At 37.3% G+C, this 16,032-nt stretch overlaps 1 protein-coding gene across 1 annotated transcript in view; it reads left to right on the top strand.

Annotated features, from left to right (window-relative positions):
• The window catches only part of LOC150110706 (LIM/homeobox protein Awh-like), a 67,076-nt gene that overhangs the window by 40,666 nt on the left and 10,378 nt on the right, over positions 1-16,032 (top strand). The gene's annotated exons all lie outside the window — the stretch shown is intronic.

Raw genomic sequence — 16,032 nt, 5'->3', positions numbered from 1 at the left:
GTGTTAAAAGTCATATCTCGTTTACGAAATGTCGGCCCGATTCAGGACCTATAATTTCGTTTTTGTCTAATTTTGCCACTAGAAATGGTTCGACCGAAACCAAAATTGCAACGATTTGATAAATTTCATTTGAGATCTGAAACACCCGATTTGAATTAAATCCATCTGGCCTGTGCGGAATTATTAATATCAGTGAAATCTTAATCAAAAGCACTATAAAAAAAAACACTCGTGCAGATTTCGTGGTTTATCAAGTAGTGAAATATCATTCTTACGTGGCACCTCCAGGGAGTCCAAAGACTGGAGTCCAAAGACCCCAGGGAGTCCAAAGACTCGAGTTGCAGAGGAGGGCACCTACTCTGCAACTCTCCGTCTCCACGGCATCAACTACACCAACGCCATCTACTGCCCACCACCACTAGTATTTTCACAGACAATCACAAACATCCATGTCCAAGGCGGGATTCGAACCCGCAGGCAGGCAGCCTTTTGGCTGAAGAGCGGATACGCTAACCACTCGGCCTGTTTGGCCTGGTGGTTAGCAAAGCAACTCTCATTATTCACAGTTACTTTCAAAACTTTGTTTTTTTTTTTAATTTCAAAGGCAAACATTGTTTTGTTGCTTAGCTATAAAACGATAATGGGGATTTATTTCCCTTTCTTTAATGACGCCGTTAGGCAACTCCAAAGAGGAATTTTTGCTTCAAAAATTCACTTTCGTAAGCGGATGATTGTATATTTAAATGAACAAATATGGGAATGGAAAGAAGACTAATTTAGGAAAGTTACAAACAAATTAAGTTCTTCATTGTCGAATGCTTAATGAGACTGTGTGGCGCATGGTTACTATGACATCCAACTTTAGATTACTTGCTAATGCAGCTGATTGGAATTTGTTCCCGTGCATTTCTGAGTGCAGAACGAAAGGACTTGCAGAAAAATAATGATTTCCGGCAATGACTCAAGCACACACAACACAGAGCGGCGAAGATTTGCATGTAAAGTTCAGAAGGAGAAAGTTTGAATGCGACCACTCCCATTCACGACTTATATTAAAGTATGTTTCAGTATCGAATTAACGAATGTCAGATCATCGGTGCATAATTAGAGAAGAAAATTTTCAGCCTCAGCATTGATGACAAAGATAATAATTAAAGTTCGTTGTTTTAAGGCAGGAGACGGGAAAGTTCCGTTGAAGATCTCTTCTTACTTGGCAACAAAGCATGACTGCCATTTTGATATGCCTGGTTGTCTCGAAGAATCAAGATAGGGGACAAGACTTTAAAGTGCAAATGTCCATACTGAGGATTGCTTCAGTGATGGGTTCAATGCAAATGTTTGGACCAGAAGATGAAAACAATAATCCAACCAAGGAAATGAGGCGTGGGCGTCATGAAGATTACCCCGCTTGTCTTTTCCTCTGCCTGCTCTAGGTGTCTTTCTCGATAGTGAGTCTTCTAAGAGAAATGGTTAGAATTATCCAGTATATTCTGGTTGGCATGGGAATAATTTGCGTAAGATTACTGGTGAGAGTAATCTTACGTATCAGAATGTCTATCTGATCGATCTTGCAGTTGGAATAGGAAAGCCAGGTGTGTATATTAAACTCTACGAGGAAGATTACCTCAGCATTAGGAAAGCTGGACTGGAAACAAATCAACATTTAAGGACGGAAAATCAAATTGTTCAGAATGGTTGTGGCATTAGGAGAGCAATAACAAATGAGTCTAAATAGAATTGGAGTTTTTTAGTAGATTAAAAAGAGGAGATTCAAAATTGGAAACTTTCTGACGTGGTACATCAGAACGAACAGATGCACAAATGCAGACTTTGAGACGGTAATTTAGAGAGGGTGGGTAAACGGTGGTGAGCAGTGTTTGAAGAAGCTGAAATTTGAGTTTCTCTTAGGATAAGCACGTGTGGTTTTGGAGTGGAAATGAACATCGTTGAAGCTGGAACTGACCACGTCTATTTGCGAAGTGCATCTGGAAGGCTTTAGGACTGCGTTACCAAGCTGTACGCATGGGAATTTCCTCAACTCTGCAAATTGTGACCTCAACAATGTCCCCCCCCCCACACACACATATTACTTCAGATTCATCTTGCAGAATTGTGGCTACAAGATTATTTTAGTAGGTCACCCGAAAATGTATAACGTTCCCATTAGGTTCTGTCCAGTATACAATCTAGCGGACAACTGTGAAATAACGGTTCAAAATAATTTTTAAACTGACGTAATTCTGAAAACATCATTCATATAGCATGTCGGAAGAAATGTGTGTGTATGGGGGGGAAGAACTATGACTTGCTCTGGAATCCACACATCGCTTTTGATCACTTAGAGCTTAGAATAAGCAAGGTGGTGGTATCACACCAGGCAGTGAAACTCATCTATCATCTGATGATGCTGCCGTTATCAGTCAGTTGGAATTTCGTATTGGACGGGGGGGAGATATCAGACACTTGGATTCCTGCCTATGTCAATTCATGTCTAGATAGTTTCATCCAGTCTGACGGCCCAATGCTTGTTCGTATGAGATATATTCGGGTCTATTAGCGGGCCGATCGACGTGAAGGTTTAGACAGAGGATATGATTACTGCAGACTGATTGGAGTTCACTGAAGAGGGCCTGCTTCACATAATGGTAACCAGAGCATCAGTTCCATCAGCATTTTAGACTCATGAGGCTCATTCCTGGACATCGTGATCATGCAGTCTCTTGGCTTGTCCTACAGAAAAATGTATTCATCTCTGTTTTACGCACCAGGGATAAAAAAAAGCATAACTTTTTCTTCTTTCTCTTGAACTTTTTACCTATCCCCAGTACTGTTGTAATAATATACGAGGGTGGTCTGAAAAGTTCTCCGCCTCGACCATAGATGGCAACACTATCGGCAAGAGTTTTTTTTTTTTCTAAGTTGGTAGATCTGCCATAAGCATCCATGTGAAATTGCAAGTCATTCTATCAAGTAGTTTGTTTTATACAGCTGTCTGAAGCAAAAGTGTTGTCTGTATCCCTTGAAATGGATAAAATTGAGTATCGTGCGGTTATAAAAGTCTTTGTAAAAAAGGTTTAACGCCAAAAGAAATTCATTCGAAATTCATAAAAGCTTATGGGCACTCGTTTCCTTCGTTTTCGACAATTAAGAAATGGGCTACCGAGTTTAAACGTTGCCGTACAAGCCTTGAAGATGATCCACATGAAAGACGTCCAAAATAGTGTAACAACACCAGAAATCATTGATCAAGTGCACAGTATGGTATTGGATGACTGGCGAGTCAAAGTGCGTGAAATTGCTGAGATTATAGGCACTTCAAAAGAACGTGTAGGATATATTTTGCACGAAGAATTGCATATGAAAAAACTTTCTGCAAGATGGGTGCCGCGCTTGCTCACAGCAGATCAAAAACGCACTCTTATGAAAATCTCTGAACAGTGCTTGGAGCGTTTCAACAAGAATTAAACTGATTTTGTGCATTATTACTATGGATGAGACTTGGATTCACCATTACACACAAGAATCCAAACAGCATCAAAACAGTGGACAGAAGCCGGTTGTTCAGCACCAAAGACGAAAGTCGGTTCCATCAGCAGAAAAGGTCATGACATTGGCGTTTCGGGATGCTAAAGACATTTTGTTTATTAATTATCTTGAAAAGGGCAAAACAATAACCAGGGAATATTATTCCGATCTTTTAACCAGATTAGACGAAAAAAATTGTGAGAACACACCCGGTTTGTAGAAGAAAAAAATCATCTTTCATCAGGACAATGCACCTGCCCATTAAGATGTTTGGGCAATGGAAAAATTAAGGGACCTGCACTATGAATTGTTGGCACATCCACCCTATTCCCCAGATTTGGCTCCCTCTAACTTCTATCTGTTCCCAAAACTAAAACTCTTCCTCACTGGTCAGCATTTTTCTTCGGATCAAGAGGTGATTGCAGTTGTAGAGGGGTATTTTGCAGATCTTACTGAGAACCCCTACAGGGACGGGGTAATGGTGCTGGAGCATCGCTGGATTAAATGTATTAGTTTTAAGGGAGATTACGTTGAAAAATAAAAATAATTTTGAAATTATAAATTCGTTTTTCCTTTTTTAGGAACATCCACCCCTATTCCCCAGATTTGGCTCCAACTTTTCAGAACTTTTTCGAGAACTTTTCAGACCAACCGCTTAGCTGAACACTCTGTATAATCTGAGTTACTAAAAAAAAAAAAAAAAAAAAAAAATGGGTCTCAATTTGTATGCTGGAATGCATATTATAAAGAAAAAATTATACTCGTATTAGCGAGTTGCTCTCAGACTGAAGAGGAAGGATTTCTCCAGATAATTCAAGTATGTTCATTTCACAATATGGACAAGATAATTTGAGAACTTGTCTACAAACAGGCTCGCCTTTGTGCCCTCACTGAGAACCACATGATTCTTTCATTCCGGTGACACCCAATTTGAGGAATATGTTCGCTTGGAACATTCTGTTTGGGTACATGAATTTTTCATTGACTTTCAAAACAGAATGAAAAAAATCAGTATCTGTTCATCTTTTTATTTTTAAATGCTTTTTAATAGAATTTAAAATTCTTTGAAATAAAATCGACTAACTCACATCCAGTGGATATGAGTTAGTCGATTCTTTATTGTGACGATATAGTTTTCTTTCCATAAACTTAGGTTTTACTCCAGCAAATCACAAACGTGGTCTGAGAATATACGTGGCTAATAGATCAGTGTACTTGTCTCGCAAAGGGGAGAAAGAAGGGGGATTGATTGCCGGTCTGGTTGTCTCTGTGGTTAGCGTATCCACTTTCAAACAACAGACTGCGGGCATGGGCGTTTGTGTCTTGAGGTGAATTTTATCGGTATGAGACCGCCGTTCCCCTTATTGGAAGGCTTCAAGTGGCTTGAAATATTCCATGATTTTTCTAAAGTGGGATTTGCGGATTATGTTAAAAATAGAAATACAAAAAAAAAAAAAAAAAGAAAGAAAGAAAGAAATTCTTAGCCCGCCAGTGGCAAAAATGTATACTACGAGTTTACAAACATGGGTGGAATTGACATGAAACAAACAAAGAAAAAAAAAACCTCTTTTACTTTTCGCGATTCAGGTGCTATCATCCAACACCTCAAAATAATAGCAAGTAATGAGAACCAAAAATATTCAAGATGTGGAATAGTGCAAGAGTTGGAAACCAAAATGAACTCTACAGATGAAGCGAAATGCACAAACTTTAAGAAGTACGTGATGCACATAATCGGTATCTCGTTCTTCTTTGCTCAAAAGGGCTACTAGATCAGAGCGAGTTTAATTTTTTTTAGGTCCCCACAATTTCAATGATGGGGAATCTTTTATCAAACCCTTTCTAACAAGCACTTTTGAATGAACAAAAAAGATGGCCTTAATAATAATAGTAATAAATATGGGCTGATATTCAATCTACACATTTTTCTTTCTTTAGTCGACATATTCTTAAATATATATAAAATATAAGAAAACCAAGAGCGAAATTCTTGTTTAAACACTAAAAGTTTTATTGTTTAAACTCGCTGTTAGGGCAATTTGCATTTATTAGATAAACACTTTTTTGTACTTTATTGTAACGTAATAATTAGCAGACTCCACCAGGAAAAATAAAATCTCCTGAAACCCCAATTAAGAAATTTCAGTAAAAACTTAGAAGTACAATCAGCAAAATTTAATTAGTCCTCAGCAAAGAGGGTTTTTCCTCAGTACTTAACCACAATAAAGAAATTATAATGAAAAACGTCAACCAAAAGTTTTCTACAATTAAATATTTGATAACTCAAAGTGTAATTCGGTGATGGCGCAATAAAATTAAGTTCCGATGAAAAAGAACATCATATTCTGGGAGACCAAGTTCAAACTTCAAGATAATTACATTATGTAATCTGTAATTTAATAACCATAGGAATAAATACCACGTTCACATTTGAGGATAAAAATATGCGCCAAACATACATTCAGATCGCAACGTAATTGTTCACAGATTTTTTAAAACGAAATTCAGAAGAAAAAATAATAATGAGAACGACAAGCAAGGAAAAGAACGACTTGAATGTGTTCCGCTTGCAAACTTTTGGCATCTTTCTATGTTTCGCATCAAGTAAAAAAAAAAAAAAAAAGAACTGCTTTTGGCTGCTTTTTTACTTTATATATCCATTAATGCCTGTCCTCCTTCATTTTCCATTTTGCGACGCATATAAATGATTAAATCCTACTTCAAAAGAAGTTATATTCTTGTTTTCCTCCAGTTTGTACCAGAAGTAACTTCGCCATTGGCTTTTCTAGTGTGAGTTACTTCCCACATCGATTTTGATGTTCGAAGCCCAATCAATGTGTAGCTAGACGACTGGAGACACTGGAAACTAACTCCATAAAAGAAGTGGTGTTTTCATGTGGAAACTGAAAGTAACCAGTAGCCATTTGGGATGCATAAAAGACGGCGAAACTTCATGACAGAAAAGATTATGATTTTGTTATCTAGTTGTTTGCATGTTAATAAATGATTTCTTTATAAGTTTATGTACGATATCATGAACAGTGTGTATAACTGAGATTTTTTTATAATAATCGCACGCATGAACGATCACAAGACCTATTACACAACAGCGCTTATGTGGACAATCGGCCAAGGGAAAAAAAGCAATCAATTAACACGTTCATTGCCAATCACGCGTTATCGCGTGGACGTCGCTAACTAAATAAAAAAATAAAAAAAATTTGGCCACCACACGAAATTTCAATTTTCAGCTTGGCAATGAAAGTGTTAATACAGTATTTAAAAGTTTACAAAATAATTTTTAAAAAAGTTTTTAAAAGAAAACAGTTTTTAAAAGAGTATCATCAAAACTGACGATATTATTACTACTAAAATATTAAGGAAAAAAAAGAAAAAATCCACCAACAACACCATAAAAATAATCAACTACTTTTATGTTTTGTTTTTCAGACGTGTAAGCTGATTGCGATTTGTGTTTCCAGGGAGATCGTGAATCAACATACTGTTGTTAATGGCATTGCGATAATAGAAGTTAACTCTTCGAATAAAATCTGATTCATTTCCTGTTCTCCTTTTACATAAAAAGGTTTTATTTATTTTCCTGTTTAGATCTCTGCTTCGTTAATTGAAACTATGGCGAGTTGGAGATGTCTATATTTCGTTTTATTGTAGTTAATTAAACTCTCTCTGTCTATGTATGTATGTATATATGTATGTATGTATCCATCTATATCTATATATATGAATAAGTCCGGAAAGAGAGGACCTCCCATTGCAAGGTCGGATAGCTGCTTGTAAATGTTTCCATTCCATCTGAAATAATTTGGCTGGACATAATGCCTAAAACGTTGAGCGGTGTCAGGAGGGAACTGATCGTCTATAAGTTCCATGAGTTCATATACTGGAACATTAGGGAAGAGAGATACAACATCTAGACTAGCTAGAGTATCTGATGGCATGATGGGAAATTTCCCATAGTTTTAGGACAAAGTGTTGCGATGAAGAAGTGCGTATGTCTGATGCGGTTCTTTTGAAGATTAAGCAAAGCGCTTTGTGGAAAAATTATTCGTGGAAAACTTCCACCACAAAATAAAATTCCCTTCGGAACTTGAAAAGGAAGGAAACTCCCTTTCCTACATGTTTTAATTAAAAAAAAAAGCCGAAGGAAGTTTCTCTCTTAGCTTATACCGCAAGAGAACACTCATCCAGGCCGCTACCTACATTCATCGTCTTTGCACTACACGTCACAAGAACTAGGTATATACTTACGCGCTGAAGAAGATCTCTGTTATAAGAGATGAAGAAACACTGAAGGAAGAATTACATTCTCCACTCTAAGTACTTGTGAACCACAGATATTCTAAGAAAGAAAATGGTGCAAAGAATACCATTCTCTACCCCCCTGGTCCACAACAAAATCCCGACATTCTCCACAGAACTCCTCTTTCCTCCTTTCTATTGGCAGACCTCCCTGAAGATCGCCCGCCTCCTTAGATCTCATGACACAACAGTGTGGCTTTCGAGCCCACTTTGACTCGACGAGTTCATTACGTTCACGTAAAGTCGGCAACCCTTTCAACAAACGTTCTGGGGTTTCTAATATTCCACGTGATCTTTGTAATTTTTTAAATAATTTTGTTTAATAATTTTCTTGTCAATCTTCGTAAATTTTTGAAGTTTGTAACTCAGACAAAAAGAGCATATCGGAACGTCAATAACAACGGAGAAGACAGCTCGTGCCTAGCTTTTCATTTCTCCCACGCACATAACATCGAGTGGAACACAACTTCACTTTCCGCAACCTAAAAGAACCTACGACCCACTCACAGGGCACACTCAATAGAAACCAAGGACGGAAATCTCCCATTAAATCTTCTCGCACGTCAGACTAACTTTTCAGCTAACTGCGTGCACACATCACAGAACAAGAACTGATCCGTGCCGACTTCCATGCTCCACGTGTTTTCTGTTTATTTCCTACACGTTTCTGTATTTTAGTCACGTTATTGTTCACGTGAGCCTTTTATTGTAATTTTTTCCCATCCTAACGCCACAAATATATGCGGCGGAACTATGAATTGTATTAATACGGCCAAATCAACGCAATATGTTCCTTCTTATAGACTCTTGCTTTTAGACGAGAGTGACGAATTACGTCACTGGGTTCATAACAGCAGTGTCTAGAAGGTCAACCGCGAACAGAATTTGAGTACAACAAAAATGGTCGCAAATCAAACACGAATTCACATAATATTTGTATTTTATATAAAAAACGTCCAATGCTTTGCTCTAGTTGAATTGGAAGCCTCGTTTATAAAGAAAATCAAATAAACGAATTTCTTATACGTTAGGGTTTTCACTCAATCCCTCAAAGGGGGCAGCACTTTTTCACTTTCCCCAAAACAAGGCAGCAATTTTTTAGACTTAACTCTTTTTTTTTTTGGAAATTCGGAGAACTGTGTAGTTTTTTGGCAACATTTCTGGTCCCATAATGTGCTTGACCACCATAAGTAAGACCGCTCTAAGTCGGGTTAGAGTGGTCTTACATCCCCTTCTTGACCTGTGACAGAGATCAACTAACTCAAGAACGGATTACGGAAAAATTTGTCTAGTTTTTTTTCAGCCCGTTCCAACCCCTCCTATCGGGGAATCACCTATACGGGGAAACAGAAAGGAGTAAGAGGATTTACTTATTTATTATCAGAAGTCGATAGTCTTCGCCCACCATCAAGCACGTTAGTGCATTCCACGGTGTGCTAGATTGGAGGAAATGGTCTTAATTCTAACTGCACTTTATTAAGTACGTACTCATTATACGAATATTCTATGCTGCTCGATTTTGCCGAGTTGCCGAATTAAAAACTAGTTTCTTCCATGCGAGAAGAAAAGAAAAAAAAAACGCCATTTTTTGCTTGCACTAAAAAACAACCATCTCTGAAATCACAAAAAAAAAACACCGTAAAAATTCACAGAAAAGTTTAGTCTGTGACTGGAATTGAACAAATTACGGTGTTTCTTGTGCAAAATTCGTGTCATGGAAATTACCACCATCTACTCAGGTCTCTCGAAGAACATCAGTTATTTCAATAATAGATTGAGATGTCTGATTTGATCCAATAAGGATCCAAAAATAAAAAAGGAAAAGGCATTTTGTGCGAGAGTAATACATCATGTCGGAACCCTTTGTCAATGGCATCATATTTACTGTGTAAATAAATCTCACGATGCAGTTTTTCCTCAACCTGTGGTCCGCGACGATGGGACAGGTGGTTCGCAGACGCACTTAAATTAATTAAATAAGCGTGTTTTTTAGTTATCCAAACAAATTAAAACTGAATAAGTAAGTAAAAATTATTGAAATCAAATGGAGACTTAAAAAAAACCAACAAACAGCATCAGAATGTTCAAACGCGGAAGCAATAAAACTATATTGTTGTTCACTTCACCCCTCTTTTATTACTCGTCATTCTGACACTACAATAATTTGTGGCGGCAGAATGACGAATAATTAGAGGGGTGAAGTAAACAACAATATAGTTTTATTGCTTCCTCCTTCCCTTGCTGTTTTGTCAGATTTGAAGTGAGCGTGTGTTATCCACATTTCAACCAATTGCTTGTTGTTTATTGATTTTTATTATTGAAGGTTTCTCTCCTTCAACCAAGGCTCAATATAACTTCAGAAGTGTTAAGTGATACTTGGAAGAAAGTGTGTCGTGAGTTAATCCCAGTATTTATATATTTATATATTTTTAGGAAACGTTTTTAAATAATGGAAAAGTGGCTTAGAACTAGAACTTTGAAAAGAAAAGCAAATGAAACAGGTGGTGCTAACCCTAATTGTGATGCACGTGTTGTAACGGAGAGTAAATCTGATACTATTAAAGTAGAAGAAACAAGCAGTTCAAAGAAAAAATACAGTAGGAAATATAACAGTTCATATTTGGAATTCGATTTACTTAGTGTGGCGATGCACTTGTCGAACGAGTGCGTGAAACCTGCAAAACTACGACATTTAGAAACTAAACATTGTGATGTAAAAAATAAGCAAATTGAAAAAAAAAAAAAAAGCCAATTTCAGCGACGCTTAGACATTAAATCATAGGAAAGATGTAGTTGGGGCCATGGGTTCGATTAATAGCAAGGCGCTGGAAGTCTATCTCTTAAGTTTGCGCATAGCGAAACCAGGGAAACCTCGTTCAATCGGGGAAATTTTTCTACTTCCAGCTATAAAAGATGTGATAAAACTATGTTTGGTAACAAGTTACTAAAAGATGTTGAGTTGACTCCTCTTTCAGTGACACTGTCGGTCGCAGAATTAATGATATGGCAGGTGACGTAGAATCTCAGTGAATCGAAAGAGTTAAGAAATGCCCTTATTATGCGTTACAAATAGACGAGACTACTGATGTTACAGATGATGCGCAGTTAATATGCTACGTAAGATATGCGCATGATAACAAAATGCGCATGTAGAACTTTGCCATCTCGAACAACTGGAGAAGAAATATTTCAACTCTCAATAATTACATAATACCCAAAGGGATCCAGCGGGTAAAATGCATGGGCTTCTGTTCGGATGGAGCTCGCATCCTTACAGGCAGGCATAGTTGGGGGTTGTTTCTATCGTCAAGGAAGTGGCTCCGGATATGAATCGAGTATATTGTTTATGAAACAATGCATGGCATTGCATACAGGGAAACGTTAGCCCCCAAAGGAGTGCCACCAGAATTTAAAACTGTGCTATACAACGCTGTAAAGCTAGTTAATTTTATTGAGGCCCGACCGTTAAATAACAGGTTATTTTCAGTACTCTGCGACAACTTTTTCTTCATTCTGAAATTCGCTGGCTTTCCAGGGGCAAAGTACTAACCAGGTCATTTCAATTAAGGCACGAAGTTTTATTGTTTGTAAATGAACGTAATTCTGATTTTGCATCACAACTTGTTGACGAAGCATGGTTATCAACACTGTCGTGGACATTTTTTTGAAATTAAATGAACTTAATCTCTCCCTTCAGAGAAATTCTTTAACTGTTCTTGATGCCAACAACAAAATAAAGGCATTCGAGGGGAAAAAAAAAAAAACGGGTGTTGTGCATTAGTTATGTAAAAGACAGACAATTTGCGCCTTTTCCAACATTGGAATCCTTTTTAGTGGAAAATGATCTTTTTGTGTTGATTCTGAGTTTCTGGAAAGGGTTTGTGACCACCTCAAAAATCAGAAACGCAATTTTGAAACATATTTTCCGAATAACTTTTATAAGCAATTTCTGTGGGTTCGCGATCCATTTCAGGCTTGCAGTCACGAGAACGACCTTTCGTTATCGAAAAAGGAACAGTTAATTGAGCTTTCAAGTGACAGTGGACTTAAAATGCAATTCCGTGATCTTGGTTGGCGCGATTTTGGATCTCGCCTTCAGTGAGAAGTGAATTTCTCGATTTATCTGAAGAAGCACTGAAAATCGTCATTCAGTTCTCTAAAACCTATCTTTGTGAGAAAGGATTTTCATCGCTCCTTCAAATAAAAACAAAATACAGAAATCGTCTTTGGTGTGTGCGTGCCGATCTTCGACTGAAGTTGACGAATATTAAGCCCGATATCCAGCAACTCTGCAAAGGCCGAGAAGCTGAACCATCTCATTAAAAGTAAGTAGTAACATAATTATATCATCTTTTTTATTTTTGGACTTCAGTTTCCGATTATTCTCGTTACTGGTTTTGGAATTAATCCATTTCCAAAATCGGAAAAAATCGGGATTGAAACGACAGTTACGCAAAGTGACGTCACGGTGAGGCTCAGCTCTGCTGGTGAGGAGGATAGCTGCACGCGTCCCGTTTAGCGAAGTTCCGTATCTCGTACGGTCGCTTGCGGGAAAATGCGCCCGACCACGTGGATGGCACTTTGCGACTGACATCGTGGGTTGGACTGTTAATAGACATCGGGAAGGACCTCAGATAACAGGATGTCTTAAATTTTTTTTGCTGGTCATGGAAAACTCGGCGATTCGTATCAACCAGAAGTCTGTGGGGGGGAGGGGGGGGGGGCATTAATGACTTTGGGATGTTCTGAGTGAAATTTTTGGGTATATGCAGGGGATGGTTTGGAAATGACAAGGTATGTCATACATGATGGAATCCATGGATGTCAAGTTCGTATTATGATGAACGGAGTAAGATAAGAACAACATTTCTCCCTCGTCTCACAACTCACCTTGCGAATAGAACAGACTGCCAATACTCACTTCATGAGTATTGGCAGATGAATGGGGATAACATATAAAATATAAACGTCGTTGTAGGCAGATGAATGTAGGTAACAGGGGGACGGTGCTGACAATCCCCATTAATTTGCCTATTATACCAACGGCACCTAAAAAGTTCTTGTGGGGTGAGCTTAATGGGTGTCGGCAGATGAATGCGGATAACATATAAAATATAAAAGTTGCTGTGTGCGGATGAATGGGGGTATCAGCGGGATGGCGCTGATATACCAATTCATTTGCCCACAGCAAATCGGAAACTGATACTTTTGTTTGTTTATTAAAAATTAAAACTGTTCAGTGATGATACACTTTTAATCGTTTACTTCCAACTTAATTAATTATGTTTATATATTCAAAAGATATATTTCGGTGATTACACCACATTTTTTATTATTCAGTTATACAAAATACTGAAACAATAGTTCCCGACAAGTTTCGTAAATCGTAGGATTTACACCTTCAGGGGGTAAATAGTATAACTTAAAGTTTACACAAGAGAATTAATAAATACAAATCATAACCGTCTGGCTATTCATAAAACTCAAATAACGCAATGCAGATATATAACGTTATTGACGTTGAACAATACTGGACGATGTCACGTGTTCTTATTATCGTTCATACAGTCCAAGCTCAGATTGAAATAGATTTTTAATTAGAGTTGACCACACTTGATGGAGAATTAAACCTTGATTTTTATTGCATTGGGTTTTATTGCATTTTTTAGCATATTAGCAGCTTCTTTAAATTTTCTTATATAACTGTTGTTTTCTATGTATGACATCGTCGTTTTTTGCCAGAGTACATCGTGTCCAGTGGAAGTGGTATGGAAAGCTAGGCCCTTTCTTTTAAAGAAGCTGCTAATATGTTGAAAAACCTAATTCAATGCAATAAAAATCAAGGTTTAATTCTCCATCAAGTGTGGTCAGCTCTAATAAAAATTTACCTCAATCTGAGCTCGGACTGTATGAACGAGAACAAGAACACGTGACATCGTCCAGTGTTGTTCAACGTCAATAACGTTATATATCTGCATTCTGTTATTTGAGTTTATGAATAGCCAGACGGTTATGATTTGTATTTATTAATTCTCTTGTGTAAACTTTAAGTTATACTATTTACCCCTGAAGATGTAAATCCTACGATTTACGAAACTTGTCGGGAACTATTATTTCAGTATTTTGTATAACTGAATAATAAAAAATGTGGTGTAATCACATTTTTTATTATATATCAAATATATCTTTTGAACCAATCTACGGCTGCTATGTTTATATATGTGTTCAAAACATGCTTTTAGATTTATTATGTTATAAAAGACGCAGTTTTTCCAAAATGTTGGTAATCCCCACGTACATTAAAAAAACAATTATATAACTTAGTGGTCTGTAGAAATGTTTTAGGCATTTTACTGGTCCTTGAGCTTAAAAAGGTTGAGAAACGCTATCATGATGTATTCCAAGTTGCTGATACTTATTGTGTCTCGTACACGCTCTGGAGGGGGTGGGGGTTCGCACTAAGCTGAGGAAGGTGCTCTTTTCCATTAGGGCAATTCTCGACCTCACCGAGCCGAAGTAAGCATTAAAATAATTCAAGAACTGAAGCTTGAAATTTCAAGCTTCAGCGGGTTGCGAGCATTTCCAATGAGCGTAGTCACTCATCCTACGGCTCAGCTGGATCTGGTTCAAAGTTATTTATTGGCACGTTTTTGCTTATGTTAAAAAAAGTTTTGCGCGGGGATCAAAGAAGCTGCGCCTGCTCGTTGCAGAAGAACCGAACTTTTTATGACCTGAGGAGCTTGTAAACCGATTTAGTGAGTGTTTAGAAAAACGAGTGGGAATAATAATAATAGTACTTCGAAACAATAATACCTAAAGGGTTGTGCATTTTACATCCTACGTTCTAGATTTCGTAAAATATGAAGCGTACTCATTCTTTGAATTAATCTTGTATAATCACGGAGTTTAAATAATAATCTATTCTTCTGGAAAGTGTATTTTTAGGAAACTTTTATAGCAAATATCTCTGTTTATTTAATGGTGCAGCATTGGACAAACATATACGTTCTGAAATTTGCAATATCTGTATTCAAATCCATCAACGACATTCGGTTTGGATCTACATCCATTCAATTCAATCCGCTACTTTTACATAGATTTATGGCAGTTTTCACGTTCCTATTTTACTACCACGCGCAACGACTGTGACTGTGGTTACGGTTTGCTATCCCTGAGTAAGCAGAACAGGCATGTGACTCGTGCAACTAATTTAAAAAAAAAAAAAAACAAGTCGTAAAGGAAAGATATTATCCATGCCTAGATGATTATAATTTCCGAAAGATACTATTGTGTACTTACAGTCATTTATCATCGAATCAAGGAACTGATTCACTTTGAGTACTAGGTTTGGATTCAAGGTTTAGACTTTTTCGCAGCCACAGTTGCATCCACTTTACAAGTAACTTGCGAAAGGATGTGACGTAAACTACTCAGTTCATAATATAAATACAACGTGTTGTATAATATAATAAAAAAAAAAAGACAGGATTTCAAGATTACCCACTTATTTCGCTCGCGTGGTAATAATATTAACTCTACAACCTTTCGTGAGGGATTTCATTAAATTTCACGCATTCTTTGCAGATGTAACTGAAAGATTATGCTCATGTTTGCATTGATTGCCTGTGTTGCAACTGATTTTGTTATTTTGTGAACTTATGAGATGGAGAAAGCGTCACCGCAGGCAGGTAAAATCGGCAGGGTGAAAGGAAAGCATTTTTTTTTTATTGTTTGTTTGTGCGCGTGTGCGTGTGTACATGTAGACAGTTTACAATAAAATCGTAGTGTCAGTCTGTAGCAAACACGGTAAACAAGTCTATTATTTGTATCATTTTAAGATAAAATTTCGACACTGCAGTTGACGTTGTTTATGGAATAAAGGCCGACACAACGAATTCGGGCTGTGAATTCAGCGTAGTTATGTCTGTTAATTGTGTGTGTTCTTCCGGCTAGTTGCCTGTTCCGTGAAGGGGAAAAAAAAAAAAAACCCTAAAGGTTCTTTGCATACTAACTAAGAATCGGGTCTTTCTAGGTAAAGACATCTCTGATTCGACTAAATTACAGGGACTTTTGCACGGAGGTTGCATAATGTACTACGTAAATCTCATGAATGGAAGAACATCGTGTCGTTCGCTGTTCTCACGATCTTGCGTGAACCAGTAGTTTATAAAATTTATAAAAGTTAAA

The sequence above is a fragment of the Typopeltis vanoorti genome, chromosome 1, assembly GCF_054136105.1.
Source record: "Typopeltis vanoorti isolate ZY-2024b chromosome 1, IOZ_Tvanoo_1.0, whole genome shotgun sequence".
In the NCBI taxonomy this organism is placed as follows: Eukaryota; Metazoa; Arthropoda; class Arachnida; order Uropygi; family Thelyphonidae; genus Typopeltis; species Typopeltis vanoorti.
This window is presented reverse-complemented; position numbering and strand designations above follow the sequence as displayed.